This window comes from Zingiber officinale, chromosome 6B (assembly GCF_018446385.1).
Source record: "Zingiber officinale cultivar Zhangliang chromosome 6B, Zo_v1.1, whole genome shotgun sequence".
In the NCBI taxonomy this organism is placed as follows: domain Eukaryota; kingdom Viridiplantae; phylum Streptophyta; class Magnoliopsida; order Zingiberales; family Zingiberaceae; genus Zingiber; species Zingiber officinale.
This window is the reverse complement of record NC_055996.1, coordinates 23,544,890-23,553,012: the sequence shown is the minus strand read 5'-3', so window position 1 is coordinate 23,553,012 and position 8,123 is coordinate 23,544,890. Positions and strand designations below refer to the sequence as shown.

At 36.4% G+C, this 8,123-nt stretch overlaps 1 pseudogene; it reads right to left on the bottom strand.

Annotated features, from left to right (window-relative positions):
• Positions 1-4,939: 4,939 nt before the first annotated feature.
• LOC121989999 lies at positions 4,940-7,841 on the bottom strand (annotated as a pseudogene).
• Between the last annotated feature and the right edge of the window lie 282 nt (positions 7,842-8,123).

Sequence of the window (8,123 nt, the reverse complement as noted above, 5' to 3'; positions counted from 1 at the left end):
GTATGTAAACTCATTTATAGATTATGATCACCAGCTCCAAGTTTGTAGGTGAAATTACATTTTGCTGGTAGATGTTGAACTCTTTTTTCTGGCAAGTATAAACCTAAATGTGCCACTGGAAACTATCTGATCTTTTAGGAGAAATACATATTTATTTTTTTTTCTGTTATAAGGGTAGTGTTTTTTTTAAGTATTTCTATCATGTGAGTAATTTAAGGTGTACTTATAGAAGTACCTTGATGAATCATGGAGCTTGGTTTTACAAAATACATCTTAATATGGCATTGTTCATGTATAGTAGAAATGCATATGAAAAATGGTCTTATTTGATTTTTTTATTAGTTTTAGGTTTGTTCAGCTAGGATCCTTTGGATCGCAATTTACGATCCAGAGAATAGATCACATAAGTTGATTGGTTGATGAGGATAGATCTTACTATTTAATAGGTGGGATCTATTCCTATCAATCAAATAGATATAATGGTTCATCCTTGGATCGAGCTGTGCTCAGGTTTGTTAACGTTTTTTTCTAGAAAGTATCTTGAACTTTAATGGCATACTGTTCTTATTTGAAATGCAAATAATATTAATCTATAAAATATACATATTTAACTAACTAAAAAGTAAGTCAGAGTTGTATCCTTCGAAATCAAATCAATATGCAATCATATTTACACAGGATAATTATACTTGGTCACTCTGTGAGTGTTAATTATCTATTGCTCAAATAAGACGTGAACATTAGAGTATAAAATAAATACAATTTTATACATTATAAAATTTATTTTGTGAATAATACAAGACTTCATGATTGAAATATACTCTGATTGCTTAATTGTGTGAGTCATCTATGTTTGATCACTAGTGCAAGCTAGCGATATTCTCGGCCTATCATGAGGTTCCTTATTCATGCATTGCTTATTTGTCGATTGAGCGAGAATATATATGAATTTGAGTATTCGTTTATTATGTCATTTATGTTTTTTACAAAAGCAGTGATATCAAAATCATTTTGATAACTCTACACAAAAATAAAAGCGTATATGAATTTTTAAGAATTCAAAGAGTATAGCAATGGCATTACTTGGGTTCTTAAAAAGGGTATGACCATCAAAAATGTTTTTGGACAGTCACGATTTTGTTTTACAAATATCTAGATGATCTTAAACTAATAATGAAAAATTAAGGATAAATATGAGTTTATTGGAGCTAGAATAGAAGTATGATCCAAAAAACTTTAACACCATTAAGCTATTTTTCTTAGATATTTTTGTTAAAAAATTAATTCAACATCTCAACAATATTTATCTTTTTTTAAAAAAAAAGATTATTTTTTACGTATGAAAACACCTATAAGAGAAAAAACAAATTTTAGCAAATTAAATTAAATATTTAATTTTTAAAATATAATTAACCTAATAAACTTTCTAATGGCATAAATTAAATATAAATAGCTCCCTTGAAAATTCTTTTGGGTGTTCTTGCTCATAACACACTCTTTTTATTTGGCTTTAAGCCAATGCTCTTTGCGTGCTTATATATATATATATATATATTTTAGTATGAGATTTAGTTGTTTTTTTTTTTTTGTCCCTTCTCTTGCTTTTAGTTTTTGTTTGCATTTGATTTTCCTCTTAATATTACTCTAAGAATTGATGTTGTAAAAGATTTTTTATGCTTCCAAAAGGTATCCAAGAAAGAAAGATAAAATATAGAGAATTTTCAAAAGTATCCAAGAGAGAGTAAATATAGAGAAGTCTAATGGTGATCAATTATTTTATATAAGAAAATGGAGTAAGAGTCGAAGGGATTATTGAACCACATTATATTATTTTATATTTTAGTTTAGTGTTTTTGTTTTTCATTGCATGCTAATCATTATAGACATGAGATCAAAGTTGTCAATTCACTCTCCACCTCCTCTAATCTCATTCACGATCCCAATATGTTCTTGGGGTTAGAATATCCAAGTTATCATCTAAGTATTTACAGTTTGATCCTCAATTATGACGTATTTATAAGAATTTTTCCTCTAAATGAGGCACGCAATCAAAAAATGCTAGACTTCTAGACTGTCCGTCGCGCGCGTTTTCAAATTTACCCTAATGGTCGATGAAAAATTTCTATGGGACCGGACCAATCATCTCAAAATTAATCAATAAAACTAACTAGATTTATCATTCACAATCTCAAAACAATTATCATCTCATAAGATCAGTAACATGCATGTTTTTTATGCTTATTTATTGAACAGGAAAGGGTTGTCTAATGTACTTATAGTTGGTAATTATACTAACTAATTGGTCTAATACTTGTTACTCTTGAAAAAGGGAGAATGTATCACATGACTAATTCAATCAATCAACACTTAAAAATTAGTTGGAAATGTTTCTCAAGATGGTATTTCTTTTAGTGGAGTATGACTTAATCAAAGAAATACTTGGATATGCCCTAATAGGATAGAAAGTAATCTAAGTCACAGGAATATATCTTAATATAAGTGCTAAAGAGAGTGTAATATATCGTGTAACTATTTTGAAAAATAGTTTTTGTGGAAATCACCCCTTTTGAAGCTCTTAATACACTATTACTATACATAGAAAGCTCTTAATTAAGAGTTAGTTATTCAAGTTAATTAATCATTTAAGTTAATTTGAAGTTAATTAATTGGAATTTAATTAGAATAAATTAAGTATTAAGAAATCAATTGCGCTAGTAATTAGTTGTGGCTTGATCTAGCAATTGAGTGAGTTTGCATCTAATGAAGGAGGATTTAGAAAGTGTTTGGTGAAATTGTGTCTTAGTCAAGTGTGACCTTAAATTTTGATGTTTGTTTATAAGATTTAAATTAAATTAAATTTTATAATTTAATATATATATATCGTGCAAAGTCACGTAGGAATACACATGGAGCTTATTGAGCTTGTGACTTGGTTTGGCAAAAGGATGCACACATTCAGTGGTTGAGAGGTTCATGGAGATCAAAGAAGCATTGGAAGGACTACATGACGAGAAGCATAGATGTGACAATTGGAGCAGCATAACTTAACATAGCTAAGTTGGTAAATCGATGACTTGAGACCCGACAAAATTCATAAAAGGATGGCATGGAGGATAAGTGGATCATATGACAGAAAGCATCAAGACAACGAGGACGATAGTTGATGAAGACAAACTACGTCGGTTTAAATGTGAAGGATGACATAAAAAGGAGATGAAGACTCATGTGCATCCAAGACATCAAATAACCTAATGAGAGGATGACCAAGGGACAAAGTGATGGTAAGATTCTAGTGTGAGCTACGAGAGTTGTGTGACTTATACACATGAGGCAAAAGTAAAAGTTAACGTAAACAGACTCATCCTTAGAATTGGTTAAAATAAAGGGATTATAGCCGATTGGTGTCAGACATCAATTAACTGGTAGTCGAGAAATCCAATATCCTAAGATTATTTAGGGTTTGTGGTTTAAACAAATGATTTGTGCAAGATTCTATCGACTAGTGGATTAGTTGATTATGTAGTCAATTGAAATTGAGGAGACAATGAACAAAAAGTTTTTTTTCAAGAGATTATCCAAGTGAGAAATCAACTAATGGTATGTTAGTAAAATGATTGTAATGATTCATTCTACTAATACCATGGATATGAAAAGTAGAAGAAAAAAGTCATTGTTACTAGACAATGATGAAATCGAGCGAAGCAGTTAATTGATAATGGTTGGTTAGTACAAATGAAATTACAACATGAGGCTTTGAAGGCTATAAAAAGAAGCCTTCGAGGGAGGGTAAAATTTGGTGAAATAGAGTTGGAAAAACCCTATGAGTAACATTGTTATATCCTTCTAAAGTTGTCTTGTAATCTTTGATCTTGAGGTTTCTCCACCTCCATTAATTGACCAAAAAGAAGGCTAATGGCTCCCCTTGAATGATGCATAAGTAGGAGTCGAGGGGAATGTCTAATCAAGTAAAGAATTCAATTCTTGTTTGTGATTGATTGATTTATTGATTTATTTATTTATTTATTTATCTATCTATATATCTAGTGTGTAACAAGTCTTGCAAGAATCAAACAAATTGCAAAAGACACTATTGGCCCTCTCTCCTTCAAATGTATTCATCACCGTCCCAACAGATAGGAGTGCTTTTGGTAAGGACACAAAACACAAGAGTAAAGCAACAGAGGATATGCTTGCGAGATTGGGGATGATGTGTCTAGTTAATGTTGCTGCAAAAGAGCAAATAGGTCACTGAATGGGCAAAATACTTAACCAATTCAAATGAGAGTGGGAGAGCATTTCCCACTCTTAGAGAATGTCTCAATGTAGGAACAGGTATGTGCGAGCAATACTAAACAACTCCAATGCATAGGGTAAAATGGAAAAGATTGATCCGCCATATAGTGAAGCATTCAGGGAATGAAGCATACACAGTGAAGTTAGCTTACAAAATGCTAACGTATGACACGCCACAAGAATCTCATTAACAACGGGTGTTGTGGAAATGAATATGTAGCTGTCCTCGGGGCTGCAACAATTCAAAATCTTTGTTGATTTTCAAAGATAGAAGGCATCTAATGGTGTATGGTGACTATTTGAAATGCCCGATCCCCTCAGGACTATAGACTTGCTAAAGGTATATGGACAAGAAGATATTTCAACAATCTAGACACAAGGTTCTTCGAACAAAACATGGTTGCAATGAGTTGCTAGAAAATCTAGAAATGAACAATTGATCTTTGACCATGACTTTGAACCCAGGGGAGAAGATAAAGCATCTCACTAGGGAAGTTAAAGAGAGTAAGGTAAGTAGACCCTGGTAACACTATGCAGAGTCAAAAAAGAGGGGGATTGACATATGCTTCTCTGTTTTTGAGTGTTTCACTGAAACCATCATCTTATCTAGAAGAGTTAGCATAGGAAGCTTGACTAAGGGTGAGGGTGAAGGCAATAAAATATCATGCAGATTTATTAACTATATATAACAAAGACTTCTTCTACACTAATGCAATTGTTCATCTTATCTAAGAAAGTGAGGAAATGAAATTGTCAACCTTGTCATTCATATTCCTTGAGAGAAACTTCATGCAGATCGGCGGCTTCACTTGAGCGAGGGCGAGCACAGCTTGTGGTAAAGTCCATATTCCGTCGCCACAGATCAAACCAGATGCCACTGCAGGAGCAAAGGCATCTGCCTTGGGCTTACTGACCCTTTCCCATAAAAACAATATCGCACTTCCAACAAACATGTCGATCGTGAAATATGTTCCAATGTAGAACGGAATAGCCATTGCCATTGGGATTGGTATGTACCTAGCAATCTTCTTACCTGAGATATCTCTTATCAAGTTGATGATAATCGCAAGGGCAAAGAAAATATAGTAGAGGGTGAGGCAGTGTTTAGGCAATGAACTAAAGCCATCCACGCCGAGTATTGCCATGTTACGGTAGATGATGGCGTAGGGTGCTGGGTATTGACTTCCTGATGTGCCGATATCTTTGAAGGCCTTGATGAAAAGCCAGAAAATGCATGGACCGATCACACAACCCATCGAAGTGCCAATGACTTGACTCACAAACATAGATCTTGGAGACGCCAGAGTAAGGTACCCGGTCTTGAAGTCCTGCATCAAATCTGAGGCAGTTGACACAATGCTCATCATGACACCACAAGCTGCGAGTCCTGCAAGGACACCGCCGTGAGTGGAACCAGCCCAAGCACCAACGACAAAGATAGCAAGCTTCCCGTAGGTGGAAGCCAAAGACCAATCGGTAAGGCCACAGCCGTAGGCATTGCAGAATGCTAAAACTGGGGTAATGACATACGCAACCAAGATGAAGTGCCACTTCAGGGGAGGGAAGATGTGAGGGAGAGTAACGATGGCGATTATAGCAATCACCACGTAGCCTACATATGCGACCCATAGTGGTATTTGATCCTTAAGGAAGAATTCGGTTCGCTTTTCATCGTTGTATGATGCAAAGGCAGTGGCAGAGGTGTCATTGTCTGTAATAGGAAGAGTGTTAGAACCCTTGCGTGCAACAACAATGAAGGTAGAGATCGTTCGACGTAGGACCTTGAGGAAGTTATAGAGGCCATCGCCAAGAATCATGGCTATGCCTATGAAAACCTGATCAAAGAAGATAGAAAGAGGATACAAGAGTGAGCATAGATAGACTAACATAACTTGAAAAACTATGATATTCAGAGAAATGGTTGATGATTACTTTATAGCCATTCAAACCATGAAAGCTGCTTTGCGGGATATCAGCCGGGTACCAATGACCTTTCTGCTGATCTATAAGCGGCCACATGATTCCCCATGAAAGGATGCCACCAAGGAGGACAGACACATTGACCAAATATGGGCAGATCATTCCCACTCTAACATAAGTAGCAGAAAAGTCGAAGTAAAAACTGAAATATAGACACATAAAACATCTAATCTATTTGTCGGTGTTAAAAGAAAAAAAACCATGAAAGAAAAGTTGTTCGAGATAATAAGCCTACCTGTTCTCGTAGGCTTTAAGACCGAGTGTAGGGAATGCTGTAAAACCACAATCATCGCCAGTAGTATAAAACCACTGGAAGAACCCCCACAAAAAGCTACCAATAAAGCATTTGCCTAGCATCCATACTTGCCTCCTGAAAAGACACAGAGGTTCTTTGACATTCTCTTGTAGATTCTAAAATGAGAAGAAGAGTAAAAAAAATTCGAATGTTCATAAGATTGTTACTTGGCAAGCTTTTCACCCTGCGATGTGTGGAAGCCATTGATAAGGTATGCAGTAGCAGTACCACTTGGATAGATCAACTTGTAGTCAATTATCATTATCTGAAACATAGTTTAGTAAGCATGACGACACCGATAATCAACTTATTATGATCAAGAGTCAGTGAAATGGATAGACCTTTCTGAGGGCCACGAGAGAACAATCCGAGAAAGCTAACGACGAACATGAATCCAATCATCCATCCTAAGCTAGGGTCCTTTATATTCTGAGCATCATTTTGTTCGGTTGCTTGGGCAGCAATTTTTGCACTCATGCCAAAAAGATAACTTCCGAAACCACCTGTCAGCAAAATTACAATCAAGTTAAAAACAGTAAGTTGCTTATATCGATTACAATGTTGAAAAAGATATAACAATTATCTTCGTGCAAGAGAGTATCCCATACAACTGATTTCTGCCTCAATATTAAAGGTAGTCCAACAAACTAACAATTCACAAGTAGATAAAGCTATATCAACCAAGTTTACAAGTTAATACTTGACCTCTTGGAGTGTTTACGATAGGATCTCAAAAGAGAATTATTCAAATTACTCCTTCAATAAAAAATGTTCAATAATTTTTACACTGACCAACAAACAAGGTCGAGAGATTTATCATATTTTTTATTTGAATATGTCTACATTTAGGGTTTAGAGTTTCTATAATGCAAATCGGGAGGCAAAATCGGAAATGAAGAAAATAGCAGAAGAGGGCAGGGAACTGAGAAAGCGGCGATTTTTAGGGTTATGGAATGGTGGCGTACCGCTGAAAGCGAGGCCGTAGGCGGCGACGACGCAGGTCTGGATGACGGTGTTCTCCTGCCTCGTGAAGGGCGTGCGTAGTAGACCAACGTGCTCTAGCTCCTTGGTCCAAAGCTTGACGAAGAAGAAGCCTAGGAGGCCAGCGGCGACATTGAGCGAGGGGATGATCCCCGTGGCCAGATTCAGCTTCATCACGATGACGCTGAACATGACGGAGAGGAGGAAACTCACGACCAGCGCACGCACCGTTAGTTGCTCACGCCAGGGCGGCACGCGCTGCCCCTCGAATGTCCGCTCCACCGACGGATCATCTTCTGCCTCGTGCTCGCCGTCCTTATCGCTTTTTTGTCGCCGCCGTAGGTTGCAGTCCTCTGTAGTCGATGTCTGCCCCCATCTCGTCCGATGCCATCACACGCACCGCGAGAAGGCCAATTGCGAGGAGGGAGTGAGAATGGTGAATCGGTGATAATTGATTGAAGTAGTGAGTTGCCTCCGCTTCCTCCTATTCGACGACCGGTTGATTCGGAGGAAATGGTCAAATTTCCAGACTCCTCGTTAAACGGCTATAATTATGTGAATAGATAAACCAACT